The sequence below is a fragment of the Mirounga angustirostris genome, unplaced genomic scaffold (assembly GCF_029215605.1).
Source record: "Mirounga angustirostris isolate CCGP_5_RB_7025 unplaced genomic scaffold, mMirAng1.0.hap1 SCAF_2, whole genome shotgun sequence".
Taxonomy (NCBI): domain Eukaryota; kingdom Metazoa; phylum Chordata; class Mammalia; order Carnivora; family Phocidae; genus Mirounga; species Mirounga angustirostris.
The window spans coordinates 163557784-163575264 of record NW_026991710.1 but is presented as its reverse complement, the minus strand read 5'-3'; the positions used below and the strand labels follow the sequence as shown (position 1 = coordinate 163575264).

Sequence of the window (17481 nt, the reverse complement as noted above, 5' to 3'; positions counted from 1 at the left end):
AGGATCACCAGCTAACGTTCCTTGTTTTGACCTCTGCCCAAATTCCCCTTCAGGTGGCTGTAAAAAAGTCCCATGGGGGGCAGGGAGTCTACTGAATAACACTGGGATATTATCTGATAATACAACAGTACCATCACATTTTCTCATTTGATTCTCATTTGAAATGGGCACTGTCTTAACTACTGAGTTCAGAAAAGTAATTGCAAAATTTTCCTGGTTAATTATTAATCTTCGCTAAGTGACAGAGGAAATCCAGACCAAAGTCAGGGCTAGAAGGGACTTTGAGGGGTCATTTATCTCTAGACTTCAGAAAGAATATCGAAAACATCAGAAACAAATACAGACCCATATTTTAGATAACTTCCAGAAAAAGGCTTACATTTTCCAGTATTCAAATTCTCCATTTTTTAAAACCTTGCCTTATATGTCATCTAGTGGTCCCACATTAGTGTGTATCAGAATCACTTGTGGGGCTTGTCAAAACAGAGATTGCTGGGCCCCATCTCCTCAGTTGCTGAATCCACAGATCTTGGGTGAGGCCTGAGAAGGTGCATTTCTCACAAGATCCCAGGTGGTGCTGATGCTGAGAGAACCAGCACTGCCCTGTGAGGACCACGGTTCTAACCTAAACTTTGCTGGACTGAACCCTTATATTCTCAATGGAAATAGATACTAGCGGGTCATCATTCCTTGGTTCTGAGGCATATACTTACTTCCCTAACAATTTAAGAGTCCCCTGGTCATTTTTTTCCCTCCAGGCTAAATAATAGAAGTTTCCCAACATCTTATTATAGATATCATTTTTCAACCCTTTAACCATTTTGTGAGGTTCTTTGTTGAGTCTTCTCCAAGTCTCTTAGTTGTAGAGCCATGAACTAGACCCAGAACCTTAGTCAGAGACTGGCTGAGGTTGCCTATAAAGGGGAAAATGACTCACAGATTCATATAGTATATTCCTATTTATTAATCTCCAATACCCGAAGCTTGTCTTACTAGCTCCCTTCTGATTCATGTTCTTCTGACTCCTTTATGAGCTGCAGTAATGCTTAGGTAACCTTCATAATGCCCTTCTTCTGAGAAGCTCGAAGCACTGCTCTAATTCAACAGGTGACTCAACATCCTAACCCAGTGCAGGGTTAAGGAACTAGTTTTGACAAGTGCTTATCCGTTCAGGAGGAGAGAGAAAATCTGGAACACATATTCAGATTTCTATCCAAATACCATTACCATGATATTGGGAAAGATGCTTCTTACATTTATTGGACTTTATAAGACACTAAGTTTACCTCCTCCACATAATAAGCGTTCCAGGTGCAGAGAAACTAGTGAATCTCCTCCCTTTTGTGGGGAATTCTAACAGGGAACTGGCGTTGGGGATCTGGTTGCTGGGGTCAGTCTCATCTATCTCCATCACTTCCCCAGCTGTTGGAAGAGAAAGGGAAGGAGCACCCTGGGGGGCAATGTAGTTTGTCCTGTTTGGCAAAAGCCCAGACAATCTGAAAACTACCCCACAAGCTTCCTCCAACCCTCCCACTCCATTTTGTTTTCCTTTTCTTCCCTTTCATATTCTGGTTTCTGCCAGTTTACTTAGTGTGTGATGTCGGGGGCCCAGTCTCTGTGTACTGCCTAATTTCAGCATGTGAGTCCTTTGCAAGTAGGAACTATGTTGTCTTTGTGCATTGTATGTGCTCTGGGGGTGCTTAACACATGCTAAATAATAACAGCAGTGCCAGTATTTCCAGGAGAAATCAGAATTCCAGCAGAGGGTCCAATCCTATTACCATCTATTTGTATACAAGACAGGCAGAGCTCAAGGCATCCCTCTGTGCACTGTTCCTTTCATTTTAGATAAAAGAGTTGAAATTCAGTATAACAAAGCCTATTACTACAAAATTTCCTTTCCCTTTTTATTTTTTTTTTTTAAGATTTTATTTATTTATTTGAGAGAGAGAGAGAATGAGAGAGCACAAGCAGTGGAGAGGGAGAACCAGGCGGCACATGGAGCAGGGAGCCCGATGTAGGGCTTGATCCGAGGACTCTGGGATCATGACTCGAGCTGAAGGCAGCCACTTAAAAGACTGAGCCACCCAGGAACCCCCCAAATTTCCTTTTTAAAGAGAACATTCTAGAGATGTGATCACCGTGCACCTGCATTCAGCTCCAAACCAAAAGACAACGTGTTAGATAATGTAAGTTCCCATATAACCCCACAGTCCAGTTACCTATTAAAAACTTCATGTGAATGAAGAGGACCCCCCCCAAAAAAGATTCTTGCTTCCCTGAAAAATCTCTCAAAGCTTCAGAGCAGAAGGCTAATTCTCTAGGAATAGAGAAACATTAAAATAAATCTACTGCAAGCAGGAGCTACTCTGTCAGAGCCTCTGGGTCTATAACTATTTTAAGAGGCAGAGGGCTAGGAAGAGAGGGCAGGCCGCCGGGGAAAGCAGCTTAAACAGGACTGGAGGACAGAAATGCACAAAGCCAACTGCAGGGAGGGTGACGATGATGGAAGGTGCGGGTGCGCACAGCACATACGCGGAACCGTGGGCTGCTGGGCTCTTTCCGCAGGCCCCACAGTTGCCTGGGCTGCTCAGCATCTGGACCCCCCCACTTGTGACCCTGAACTGAGCTCATTGTGATGGGTCATGCCCAAGGTCCTAACTAGTCAACAGAGACTCTACTAATGAGGGAACCATAACCAGTACCATTTCATCAGGCACACAAGATAAGAAGGAGTGAAGAGAATCACCGCCCCAGCAAACGCAAGAATTCCCACACTGACACATCATTAAAATGATCTCCTCTTTCATTCACCTATATCAGGCTCTCACAGCACATAAATCACTAAAAGGGACACTCTGAAAGTGTTTATGAGCATTTTAGCAACTCCTAGAAGAACACACGCTTCCTCTAGTAAAAATACCTATGGAAGCGTCTTTCTGTTAAATTTTAAAAATGGATACATTTTGAACAAACTTTCTTCTCCACAGGACTAATCGACAGCAGAGCCAATGAATAACAGCTTGAAAACCATCGAGTACCAACTACGGTGCACTTTTACAAACACTCCACTGAGATGCTCATGGCGCCTCGTTGACAATTAAAAGTAAGAATAAGACCCCGTTTACTTTCTTCCGATGGAAGTGTGTATCATGAAGCAAATACTGGAACAAAGTCCCTTTTACCACTCAAGATGTATCACAGACTTTTCTGTTATAAATACAATGAATCTGGACTGTAAATTTCTCTTCTGCTCAACAAAAAACTTAAGTTTTAAGAGGAGTTGCTTTCTAAAAATAGGTCAAGAACTCAGTTCTGTTTTTCCCTTCTTACATTCTTTTCCTACTAAATGTACCACTGAAACATTTCCTTTCATTGTTGACACCTTAGGTCATTTGGATTTAAAATCAGACAATACATAATAACAAAGAAGTCTTTGAATAAAGCTTGCAAATGGCATTTGAGGGAATGCCTCCCTCCTTGCTCACAGAGTTGATAAGGACGGGATGCCTGGGGAGCAGCAACTACATGACCTATTAGAATTGTTTCAGTAAAACCAATATTCCTACAGGGGATAAAATGTATGTGTTACTTGATTTAAAAAATGTCCTGCCTGGTTCTCTGTTATAAGCATGTTGTTTGGCATGAAGTCAGGTGTACTCTGAATTAAAATACACCTCAAACTAAGCAAGGTGCTTCAGATTTTATTAACAATACTCGATATTAAGATCTTTAGTTTTCTTTAGTCTAAATTTAAGTTGGCAATGACTTGTTAAATTAAGAGCAGTTAAGATTTAAAAATTTCATGACCTTTGGTTAATTCTGATAACTAACTCCATCTTCCAGAGGATGCTTTCAATTACTTTGTAAAGCCTTCCTCCTGAATTTATTTTTTTAAGTACTTCTCTCTAGGAGTACATGGGTCTATTTTTAAACACAAAATCTTTTTAAAAAAATAAAAACCGTCCATCTATACATTTTACAAAGTTACATATGACACTCCCATTATTTCTGTATATAAACTTGTAGCTCACAGTAAGTATAACAGGAATCCACTTTTAACTTTTTTTTTTCCTAAGAGTTAGGTTACCATAGAAATAAAGCTCAATGAGACAACCATTCCATTAGTCAAATATTTTAACAGATAAAATAAGAAATAATCTACAGACTGTTTCTGCAAAGATAAAACAGTAAGAATCAAATACTCTCTCTCGGGAAAACCAAAAAAGGCAGGTTTCTTGCAGTAGGATACATGTAAAGAAAACGTTTGCCACCATTCTTAGAATCCTCTGAAATCCCCACCCCAAAGTTTCCAGTTTTCCCAAGAGATAAAAAATTACTATAGGAAGATTTAAGGAGAAAAGAACAAAGAGAAATCCTAAAAAACCACTCACTACTTACAAGCACTTCCAAAGGAAACCTGAGCCGCAATTCTTCAGAAGACTGCTCTCCCGACCATAAACACAATCTGAAGTCTAAAATAGATATCCTATCACATTAGGCCGACAAGTCACATTTCAGCTTACTAACTTCTACTTGGGTGAACAGTTTTACAACTCATCGAACAAAAACCCTGGCTAAAATTAACCGCACCGGCGCCACAGGCAGGAACTCGCTGATTTGCATCATGTGTGCCGGGATTTATTCACTAGGACAACATCGGTGTCCTCTTAATGGGAAATTTGGCCAAGGGGCGTGCTCTGCTGAACAATACATAGCATCATGATTATGCTAATTACTGAATTCAGTCCAATAATACTAACTTCTTTTAAGATGTTTTCGCAAGTACTGACAAAGAGAAAGCATAAGCTCTTTTTCACGACAGGCGTTCACTTGAGTTTTAAGCACATTCAAATCAGACAGAACTTTGACAACAAGGTGGCAGTGCTGTTTGCTCCTCACAAGGAAAAGCAGAGTGAAAGGACATGCTGTCAGATTCCTTAAACAGTGTGATTAGATGCGGTACGATGTGAAATTAAATAGGCATCAAATATACATACTAAGAAGTCTATCAACAAGTACCCTTCAATGAAAGCTTTTTTTTCTGATACAGAATGAGCTCATGTCACTTACTTGCTTTGTCTTCTGCACCTCCCAAGGAGTTGCTATGAGGACACAGGTTCACTGATAAATTAGAACTGAGAACAAACATCTCAAATATTTAAAAAAGGCCATCGTCCTTGGCAAGAAGCATTTTGAAATGCATTTAACTGCCTGGGTGGCTGGAACTGGTAAATGGTCCCCTCTAGGTGACTGACCATCTATAAGGCATGTTGAAACTCAGGTTAACAGCTAAAGACCCCAAGCATACATCTGACATTCAAGAGAAAATTAGAAGTAACATAGAACTTTCTTTAAAATATATACACTTCCTTAATAAGTACAGTTTATATCAAAGCCACAGAACTGCTTAACATCTACTCAAGATGGTTAAGATTAGTTTGTTTTAGACATTTGAGTTCTGATGACATACTTTGGTCTGACTGGTCACTTTATGAAAGATATCAAAACACAATCAAACATCAATCAAATCTCCAAACACCTCTGAGAGATATTATCCCCCTCCCCTCCTTTTTTTAAACAAATGGGTAAAACAGGGAAATTCAATGACTTGTCCAAAGTTTCACTCTGAATCAACACTGGATTATTCTATCCCCCTCCTAACCTCTCTAGGACACGTCTTCCATATTAACCATTTAGCTATAATCCTAGAGGTCTTTTCAGAGCTGTTTGTTTTCCTGATTTTAAAATGTGTGTCAGTTTAGAATTCAAAAGATTTTTTTCCTACTCAACTCCCAAACCCCAGGTCTGTGCTCCAGGGGCTGGCTCACTCCTTGACTCTCTGTCACAGGCAGGTATCCCATAACATGGATCCTTAAGACCTGACTGTGCCCTTATGAAGCACTATCCACCTATGGCACAAACACCCAAAGTGGTAAACAGTTTGATTCCCATCGGCATGAGCTGGTAACCACCAGCACAGACCCCCTCTCCAGGCTGTTCACAGAAACTGCTAGCTGCTAGTCTGGGATTCCAGCCCTGCTGCCCAGCTGTAGGCTGTGCTTGCTCCACCCCCATGAGATGGTAGCTGATGTGCACTCACCACCATCCAAGCCAAAGTCACTGGAGGTGCACAATTTCCCACTCCATGCTAAAGGGAAACAAGTTGGCACTAATCAAAGATGACTAACCTCAGATCAATATAATTCTTAGTGATCCACAGCAATTCTGGAATCCTTGATGCCAAAAGAGGATGTTGTAAGGCTATTTTTGACACAATTATCCTTACCTGATTATGTCACAGTTCGGAGCTAAAACATGATTTCTTCTCTAACCCAGAAAGAAAAAGCAAATACACCAAGTTTACTTAGGCACTGGAGTTTGCACCTCAAAGGAACAATATGATGAATCCTACATCCATTATATGGAAGGCAGAGAACGCTGAGCAGTTTTCCAGTTTCTCATGTATCAAATATGCTGAGTGTGACTCCACTGTTTCTTTCAACAGTGGCCACACCTGTTCCAAAATGGAAGAACCCAAACATTCCAAAGAAAATAGTGTATCCTCCAATTTACATTAGTCACTCTGCTGCTTCCTTTTCATTAGTGAAAATAATTTAAGAGTCAACTGTACTTTTGTTCCAGGCATACTTATGACAGTAGAGAAAAATCTGTGTGCATTATTAAAAGCAAGGTAAATTCACCCCATTCATTCTCCTGAATTTTTGGTGGTGGGGGAGGCAGGAGAGGAGGCAGCGTTATGTGAGTGGAAGATGGTGATCTATGGGATCTTTAGTGCAACAGATCCATGCAATTGAAACAAAAACAAAAACAACTGTTTTTACGAACTTGCATTAATGAATTCACCTGGATATCGACCCTCTAGAGTAGCCACATACATAATTTTAAATTTTCTCATAGTAAGGTTAAAAAAGTGAAAATAACAGGGAAAATTAATTTTAATAACATTTTATTGAACTCAATGTATCTTGGATATATTCATGAATATTTTATATTCAACATGAAGTGAATATAAAAATGACTAATGAGCTAGTGGGAGAAAAGGAAAGCTGAGGAAAGGTGAAGACGAGAGACAGCCTGAAAGGGGAAGAAAAATGATCTAGAAAGGAGAAAAGACCAAAGGAGGACAAATAGACCAAAAGGAGGGAGAAGAAAAGAATTCCTCCCCAGGCATGGAATTCAGTTATAAAATCACATAGCAGATACTGGAATGCTCCCACGTGGGGCTAGGTGCTGCTGGTACAGAGAGGAGAGACAAGGGCTCCATGTTCTAGAAGCTCACACTCTGGTGAGAAGGACAGACCCACCCAGGCAAACACAACGTTCCGGTGAGTATGAAGAGACAGTTATGTGCACTGTGCTCTGGGAGCGCACATCGGGGTAAGAGTTGGGGAGAGGAGCAGTTGATTTTTTAAATGAAGGTTATCTTCTAACGACATTTTAAATATATGTTCCAGAATATCTCAGGATTCTAAATTTTACTTTGGAACCTTAGAAGAGTCATGGTGACATGATGGAGGGATCAGTTATTCCAAAAGATTTAAAAATTACATCTGGAACCAGCAGTAATATTTCTATTCTGAGCTTTTATCATCTTCAAGTTAAACATGGTTGTTTGGTCCAACTAGTGAGGTTGTAGGGTAGGGAGAGTAGAAAGGGAAAAAAAAACCCTCCTGTTTTTCCATCGCTCCCAGTTTTTCAAGGGTGACATAAAATACTCAAAGGCTTCATGCTGGAAAAAAACACAATCAACCCACTAGTAAGCAACTCTTCTTCGGATGTAGCTATGGAATCAGAAAGACCTGGGTTCAAAATGTAGCCTCTCACCGGCCAGCTACATGACCTCTGTGAGTCTGCTTTCTCTCCTATAAAACAGGGATAATAATGCCAACAGATAGGGCCAGTGTCCGAGCTCTCCGAGATGCCACACCACACCAGCACACGGGAGCTCTCACTAAGTGGCCGTAGCCATTATGATCATACCCCTTCTATCATTGGTGTGGTCCTCACTGAAGATCAATTTGGGATATTTACTGAGGGAGGAAGAAAGGCTCCCCACTTTTATAGCTCAAAGCTTCAAAAAATAAAAAGCCGAAAGGGGCTTCAGATGATTATGAAGTATTTCAGGGGAACCTAGGGTCTATAAACTCTCTCTCTGAAAACTCTGTAGCTTTGATAGCCTGCTCACTTTTTCTCTATTTTATCACCTCACGTTGCTGGCCTAAGGTTGCATCAGAATTTAGGAACACTGACTAAATAAGTACCTATGAATTCCATATCTTGGCAGCCCATTGCAGTAATGACCCCCTATTTATTCCTGCTTCCCTGCATCTACCCTTGGGTAGTCCCTTTCCACACTGACTCTGATTTGGCCAGAAGGACAAGGGCAAACTTGAAAAGTGCTGACCCACTGGGGCTTGCTTGCCCTCTCTTGCTGCACTGTGGAACCCCAAGAATGCCACCTGAAGAAGCCCTGGCTAGCCTACTGAGGATGAGAAGACTACATGGAGCAAAGATGCACCATCTGCTGCCGAGGCCCCCACACCGGCCAGCATGACGACCGCAGGACATGTGAGGGAGGCCATCCTAGACCACGTGGCCCCAGCCAAGCTGCCTGCTGACTGCAGAGACCAGCCAGGCTAGCCCAAACCAAAAGAACCACCCAGGTGACCTACAGAATTGTAAGACATAACATATGCTTATTTTTCTAAGTCACTAGTATTAGGTGATTCGTTACACAGCAAAATCTCACTGATACACATATCTTCAAAAAGTCTGTAACATTCCATCCCTGTATCTCCAAATTGAACCTTTTAAGACTAATTGATGTCTGTTATTCTTAAAATTCACAATTCTGATTACTGTATTTACTTCATCAAATCAACTATTATGTTAATCAAACTAAAATGAAACAGTGATATGGTCTGATTATAAAATTGCTAAAATCAGAAGTTGTCTATTTATTCTATCCTATAATTTGAAACAAATATATGGGGCCTTCAATGCTACAACTATACATATATGCTAAGGAGATGATTCTTTCATCCTAGGCTTCAGAGTGATTATATTGGCACAGTTCATAGCTATTCAATCTGTCAAAATACTTTAAAAATGGATTAGAGTACCAATTTACCCACACATGAACAGAAAAATCTAACTCCAAAAGAGCATTCTTTTTTTTGTAAGCTAAAAATAAAAAAGTAAATAAATAAGTAAGTAAAAGACACACATAGTAGCAAACTCTTAAAGACAATTCTTTTTAGAAACCTTGGTAAGGAGCGCCTGGGTGGCTCAGTCATTAAACGTCTGCCTTCGGCTCAGGTCATGATCCCAGGGTCCTGGGATCGAGCCCCGCATCCCGCTCCCTGCTCAGCGGGAAGCCTGCTTCTCCCTCTCCTACTCCCCCTGCTTGTGTTCCTGCTCTTGCTATCTCTCTCTGTCAAATAAATAAATAAAATCTTTTAAAAAAATAAAATAAAAATAAAAACCTTGGTAAGTAGTTAATTCAGCATGCTTTATTATTTTTTTTAAGATTTATTTATATTTGAGAGAGTGCGCACACGCCCACAAGCCTGAGCGGGGGCGGGAAAGGGTGGGAGGCACAGAGGGAGAGGGAGAGAATCCTCAACCAGACTCCTCACTGAGCGCAGAACCCAGAAGCAGGGCTTGATCCCAAGACCCCGAGATCATAACCTGATCTGAAATCGAGTCAGACGCTCAACCGACTGAGCCACCCAGGTGCCCCTATTCATTTATAACATAATTTATATCAGGACTATGAATATAAAGGCAGTATTATTACTGCTGTTGTTTGAATACTTATTTTAACATAGTTGATTTATTTTTAAAGATTTTATTTATTTATTTGACAGAGAAAGACACAGCGAGAGAGGGAACACAAGCAGGGGGAGCAGAAGAGGGAGAAGCAGGCTTCCTACTGAGCAGAGAGCCCAATGCAGGGGCTCGATCCCAGAACCCTGGGATCATGACCTGAGCCAAAGGCAGACGCTTAACGACTGAGCCACCCAGGCGCCCCATTAACATAGTTGATTTTTTAAAGTATCTTAGAATAATGCTGGGAAATTTTACCCTCTGCATACATTCCTAATGGTCACCCGTTTAACAAACATTTGTTGAACAGCTGGTTCCTGCCATCATGAAACTCCCAAGCCTCTGCAACATTTGTATAAATGGCAGGATGCCCATGACTATAGCACAAAATAGTGTGAATGACAGTTCTGCCTTCAAGAGGCTTATCATCTGGTATGAGATATGATAGTAAATATAAACCTTCTACATAGAAGAGAATAATCAGTAAGTATCTCAAAGGGTAAAATTCCATTCAATTAGGAATCTAATTAGAGGCTTCCAGTTGGGTTCATCAGGAAAGGCATCTTGGAGGAAGTGACAGTTGAACTGAGACTTTGCATGCTGGTGAGCTTTCAAGAGCAAAAGGAATGGAAAGAACATTATGGAGAAGCAATGGCCTAAGCAAAGGTAAAGAAAAAGGAGAGCTATAATGTATGTCTGGGGAATGGACTAGATGCAGAATTCATCTCTGTCTGTCTGGGTTCAAATTCTAGCTTCATCATCAGTAGTTGCTGACCTTAGGCAATTACTCTTGCTGTGTCTTAGTTTCACCATCTTTAAAATGGGGATAGTAATATAAACACTTCATATGGTTATTATGAAGATTAACGAGTTTATGTTTGTAAAGCATGTAAAACACTGGTGCTTAATATATAAACATTTTATTAAATAAATTCACATGTTTATGCATAACAGCAAGGTAGATAGACAAACTTGCATGAATATATAGACACAGCTATACTGCTAAAGAGAGTACCTGGTATGTAGTAGGTGCTAAATATGCTTTTAATTGCTTTCCCTTTGGAGTTCATAGAGAATCACACTAGAGCACAGGGTCAGACATGTTTTCATGCGCCCCAACATTAGCCTCCACTCAGAAGAGCACAGACCGTCCCTCCTCTACTCGGAAACTAGGAGTTGCCTCCTTTCTCTTGGGGCAACACTTCTGCATTTGCTGATATAAGATGCTCTGCTTGAAAGTGCTACACAGACACAGCCTAGCAGCCAGATTTGAACAAACGAGCACTAGTACTTTATGTAATAAATACACCTTAAATGAAAAAATAAGCACAAGCTTATTAAGTACAATCGGAACTGCTATAATTTATTAGTATTCAAGCTAACCCAAAACAACAAACAAATGTACCATAATTTGAAATTTTAGGAAAACATTAGATTTAAAGGCACAGTACTTCAAAAGATATTTCAAAGTATTTCAACAGTAACAAAATCTTACTCATTGTACTCTAATTTGGCTTCAAGGTAGTCATAAATCCACACTGAAAATACTTTTAAATGCAGCCTCATTACTTGAATCTATTAATAAAATGTTAAAGTGAGTTCTCTCCATTTTTAAGGCAAAAGTACTTGAAAATAGTCTGTTGAAATAAGGAAAAATGTCCTGCAATCTCATACTATTTATTTGTTTAGAAACCTCTTTCTTACAGATAATACGAAGGCAAATTTCACCCACCACAAATCAAACTTTGTTACCACTCCTGTGCTGGTGGCCAGCACATGGGTTAACACGCCGGCTGAGCTGTGGATCATTAACACCCACTTCTCCATTTATTTGATCCAATTACAAGAAAACTATTAAGAACCAGGCAACAGGCTACTGACCTCCAAAAGCTTTTGGTACATTAGCACCAAGTATTAATTTTTGTTATTCCAATGCACACTGCTTCACAGCAATCGAGCTTACTTCAAGAGCATGTACAGTCTTTTTAGGGTAAGAGCTACTCTACTTTTTCACTTGAGATTTAAGACTTTCTAAGGAAAAGAGGGCAACAGAGTCATACTGCTGAGATCATTCAAATCAAAGTTTACCAGCTTTGCGACCATTGGTGAGTTACTCAGAATTCTCTCTGCCCGCCTGTAACATGAGGATAAGAACCCACTTCCAAGGATTGTTCAGAAAATGAGTTAATGTACATATAGCACTCAGAACAGTACGTGGCACAGATTTCTATATATAAAATATATTTATATATTTTTTAGTTATATATATATTTTTAGCTATAGAAAGTAACAATGAAGGGGAATTCCAGGTTAAACCACCTGTATGTGGTAGAGAATCTACTTTGGGGTTCTGGGTTTTTAGGTTCCCTCTCCATCTTATTTTGGATGAAGAGGGAACTTGCAGGGTAAGAAAGAAAGGATCCTCATAGTAACAGCTGAAAGCCACCGGTTTTATTACTAATAATTTTAAATATGTTCTTATGGGTCCCTGAGCATTTGTAAGGTTTGTGTGAAGGGCAAATGCTTAAGTGTGTGGCAGAATACAATACTTGGCACCAATTTACCCAGATACTTGGGAAATCAAGATGTATTCTCTAACTTTTGAAAGCTCTGCTGTCAATGGATGTGGTCTGTTGACATATTCATAAGAGATTCTAATTTCACTTGCTACAAGAACCCAGTAGGTGGCTAGTTTCTTCCAGGGGTGGGGGTGGCATAGCCTAATCTCTTGATGATAGACATATATAATTGTATCTCTTAAGCACTAAATAGTTCATTTAAAACAGTGCTCCAATGATGGGTGCTAACTTTTCAAAGCAGCAAAAAACCAGAGGATTAACAACTCAGTTCTAAGAATTCTAATAGCCCAGTAATTATAATAATCCAAGAAGCCATTCTCAGAAACACCATGGACCAGTTCCTCTCTGTAGGCCCTGGCTCACCAAAAGAAGAGTGGACAGACAGTACCGGGGTATCTGTGGTTGATTGTAGACTGTGAAATAATAGACAATTATCCATTTTAGACCTTAATGTGGTCACTGTAAGAGTTGGTTGACATTATATTTTCCTGTCTTTACAGTTGCCAGGAAAGGGTGCATTTCCCAATTCTTTGACTCACATCTGTTCCTAAAAATCCTCTTTAAAAATGACTAAAAATTACTCTTCTTAGTTTCACAGATTGAGATCCTTTTATATAAACATATTTAAAGGAAGGGCTCTTGATAAATCCAGATTTCTTTAAGGCTTTTTAAAATACTTTTTAAATAAGATGAATGGAAGCATAAAAGGACAGCATATTAATACATTCCAACTAACATTCTGATGTAAGAAAAATCTTGTCCTTATTATTCAAGCTTATAAGATTATAAAATAATCAGAAGCCAGTTAGACAAAGGGTATTCTAGTTGTTCATACACAGCATATCAGAACGATGTACACCCAACCCATGACATCAGACTAGTACTCACTGTCCTTTGTATAAGTGTTAAATAAGCCATCTCTTCTTGTCAGAGTGTAGTGCGGGGGGGGGGGGTTCAGGAAAAATAACTAAGATAAAAGGCAAATAAACAACCCAAGACATCCCCCAAACAATATCCAAAAGAGCCTCTCTCAGATCGTTTACTAAAGTAATCTCTTCTGAAATCACCATTAAATTAATCCTGGGCACTGAAGAAACAGGAAGAATAAATCACATTGAAGTTACTGTTCTTTAGAATGTGTTGGACAATTCTGAGACACACAGAGAAAAAAAAGTATTAAAAATAGCCAACAGAAGGACTAGGCAGCAGTTAAACATAAAGGCCAGGGGTGAGATCAAAATTAGAAACATATAATGTCTGAAGAACTGTCCATATAAGGGTGTCTTTAAATCAGTAACTAAGTTAGGATAATCCACTGAGGAAAATAAAGCTGCCATCATCGTAATGGCTGATTCTCCATCTCTCACTTAGAAATCTCTGGAGTTGGGGTGCCTGGGTGGCTCAGTTGGTTAAGCGACTGCCTTCGGCTCAGGTCATGATTCTGGAGTCCCGGGATCGAGTCCCACATCAGGCTCCCTGCTTGGCGGGGAGTCTGCTTCTCCCTCTGACCCTCTCCGCCTCATGCTCTCTCTCTCATTCTCTCTCCCTCTCAAGTAAATAAATAAATAAAATCTTTAAAAAAAAAAAAAGAAATCTCTGGAGTCTCAGGAGACAAACATGATACAACTTTACGCTATTATGTTTGATAATATTCAATAGTGTTTAGAGATGTTTTCAAAGCTGGTCTTGACTTTCCTAGTCTCAGATGAGAAACTCCATATATTGATCTTTCATTCTTATAAAAGTATGGAAGAGCAATAGTAGAGGATAAAACTTCTGCTGAGCATTCCTTACCACAACTAGTATACCATATTTTACTTTCCCCAACCCCATGGATTTCCAGAATTCCCAGAGTAGGCTGCTGTTTGTTCACTGTCATTTACTCATTCATTAGACAGACTCTCATTAGCTTCTTAAATCTGGTGTCAACACTAGAGAAATGAAATAAAGAAGGATCCTACCTTCTAGGAGTTCAGTGTAATGTGAAAGATACACAAGTAATTATAATACACTTTAAGGCCTATAATAGAAGTTTGTACAAAAGTAGCATTGCAATTCTCCTCAGGGGTTGGGGGAAGGTTTGTTTTATGATTCAAATGACCAGGCAGAGAAGTGTGAAAGGCATTTTAGGCAGAGCGAGCAGTACAGGCAAAAGCTCAGAGGGAGGAAACAACACAGAATGTTCTGGGAATAGCAAAAGTATAAATCCAGAGAGCAAGTGATGGGTTATGAATGGGAGAGGACGCAGATCAGGCTGAAGAGGTAGATCAGCACTGGGTTGCTGAGGACTTTAAGTGCCACGCTAACAAGTTCGGCCAGTATCCTGTAGCCCTGAGGCTCTCAAGTCTGGCTACACACTAAAATCTCCCAGGAAGGGGAGTCTGGGTGGCTCGGTCGGTTAAACCGCTGCCTTCAGCTCAGGTCATGATCCCGGGGTCCTGGGATTGAGCCCCACATCGGGCTCCCTGCTCAACGGAGAGTCTGCTTCTCCCTCTCCCTCTGCCTGCCGCTCTGCCTACTTGTGCTCTCTCTGTCAAATAAATAAATAAAATCTTAAAAAAAAAATCTCCTGGGAAGCTTTAAAACAAAATATTGATGCCTGTTATTTGTTAGTATCAATTAACTGGACCTGGGTATTTCTTTAAAAGCTTCCCATGTGATTCTAGTATGTGGTCTGGGGGGAAAACCACTACTGTAGGCAACAGAGTCAACATAACCGTGTTAGCAGGGCGGTGGTGTAAAAACGTTAAAAAATAAAAAAAAGTTAACTGGGCAACAGTGTGAAGAGATTACAGGCATGGAACCGAGAGGAAGAATGTCAGTGTGTATGCTACTGGATACAGGCTAGAGATAAGTGTCGAAGCCAGTAGTTATTAACATTTTGTGGGTCACTGACCTGTGTGAAAGTCAATGACAAAGGCTAAAAGCCCTCTCCTTAGGAAAAACACACATATGTCAAAAGATGTACATATAATTTCAAGGGATTATGAACCTCTTTGAGTATGATAAATTCAAATTAAAAAACCCTGACCTAAAAGCAGTGATGAGAAAGAGGAAAGACTCCTGAGGTAGAATCAACAGCACTGAGGATGCTTAGGTGAGGGGAAAGAAGAATTAAGGATGACATCATCACTTCTAGCTTGAGTTATAAATAATAAGTGCATATTGTGCACTCACTTAGGCATCAGTAACCATACCAAGTGCTAACATGTATGTATCTCCCTGAATTTTCCCGATTCTATAAGATAGATGGCTACCATACTGATTTTATAATTGAAGAAACTGAAATTTAGAAACAGACATTAAGTAACTTGTCCAATGCCACGTGGCAATAGTGATAGAGCCGGAATTTAATCCAAGATGGGAGGACTCCAGAGCTTGCAATGTTAGCCTCTCCCAGTGCTACCTCTGGTGAGTGGTACCCATGAATGAAAAAGAGGAGACAGGAGGAGAGAGCAGGAGCAGGTTTAGGATGAGAAGAGGAAGGGGTGGGGATGGGGATAAAAAAAATTAGTTTTAGATGGGCTATTTTCAAGATAGTACAAGACATACAGATGACAATATCTGTTGAATCGGGAAAAACAGAAAGGAGATCATGAGGTGAGAGCAGAAGATACAGGAACAGAACGGGTACTGAGTTCTCCCGATCCCCCCAGCACCATGCCTTCTCACAATGCCAGAAGCACCAGCACTATCTTTCTTGGGAATGTCAGGGCCGCCAAGCCAGTGAGTGGTGGAGCCCATCTTAAACCCTGACCTAAACCTCTAGGGCCCTATAAAAAGGAGTGAAACCATGGGGTCCTAAGAGGCAGCAGCCCCCAATCTCTTTGAAAACTGCTAGTGGGAGACATGGGGTTTGTTTTTTAAAAAGCTTCATAGAAAATACTTTGGACAATACCCATTTCTATAACCTAACGGTCTTTTATATTGTTTTGACTATTTGAGGGGTAATAAAAGAGACGATGGACTCTGAAAAACAAACTGAGGGTTCTAGAGGGGAGGTGGGTGGGAGGATGGGTTAGCCTGGTGGTGGGTATTGAGGAGGGCACATTCTGCATGGAGCACTGGGTGTTATACGCAAACAATGAATCATGGATCACTACATCAAAAAACTAATGATGTAATGTATGGGGATTAACATAAGAATAAAAAAAAAAGATATCTCTGTTAACCAACTTAAACAAATACTAAAGATCCATTTTCACAGGGCAGTATGCACACCGAGAGGCACACCTATGTAAATGATACAGCAGGACACCAGTTCTCTGGTGTGTTACTATTATCTGAGTCAGGATTCAGACAATTAGTCTAATGGAGATAGTGTGCCTGTTTCCTGAGGCCACGGAAGTGGTGAAATTTCCTTTCTTACTCTTTTTTGTAGCTTGAAAAGAATGTGGTTTTTCTTTTCTCTAAAGTCACAAAAATACAATCTTTAACCACACTCACTCTACAAGTCTAGACTAGCTACTTCAGGTTAACTTCAGGAAAACGCATACATCACAGTTTCAGATAAAAACCTATTAGAGTTCAGTGTTGCAGCATCTGTACAGACAATCATGTAGTCTGTGAGTCAAAAACACTCCTTCTATAAAAGTACTTTTAAAGAGCCTACAATATTATCCTGGAATTGTCTCCTGTTCTAGAATTAAAGTACTTGAGAGAAATATAAAATTCAGTTAACAGAGTTCTGAAGTCCTGTTCAACAGTTTATCACTGAGAACAGGACACCTTCTACAGCCCTATCCCGGTCACCCATCACTATGACTAAAGGGCTCCACTGGGAAGTCACTGCTTTCTAGAAGAGCCCACCCCATTACTGGAGAACTCTCACAAGAGCTTAGGTCAAGTCAAAATCCTTAGCCTTGTAATAGTCATTCATTCAAACATTTACTGGGCACAGTTTCTGGTCTTCCTATTCCTTAACCTGCAATGGTTGCCACCACTGTTCTTTTACACCCTCTCCCTTCAGATCCAACAACCAAACTCCTTTTGCAGTGGTTGCTCATGTGCCTTCACATCTCAGTCCATCGCTATCCTTTTCTTCCTTCTT

General features: G+C 40.2%; 1 protein-coding gene across 15 annotated transcripts in view; it reads right to left on the bottom strand.

Moving 5' to 3' along the window:
• The window catches only part of SLC20A2 (solute carrier family 20 member 2), a 103648-nt gene that overhangs the window by 65962 nt on the left and 20205 nt on the right, over window positions 1-17481 (bottom strand). Inside the window, exon 1 of one of the 15 annotated variants that reach the window (XM_064585471.1) lies at window positions 4402-4791. The exons of the other annotated variants lie outside the window; for them this stretch is intronic. The gene's annotated coding sequence lies outside the window, so the exon portion shown is untranslated. Of the gene's footprint in view, window positions 1-4401; window positions 4792-17481 lie in introns of those variants that run through there. 15 annotated transcript variants of the gene reach the window in all.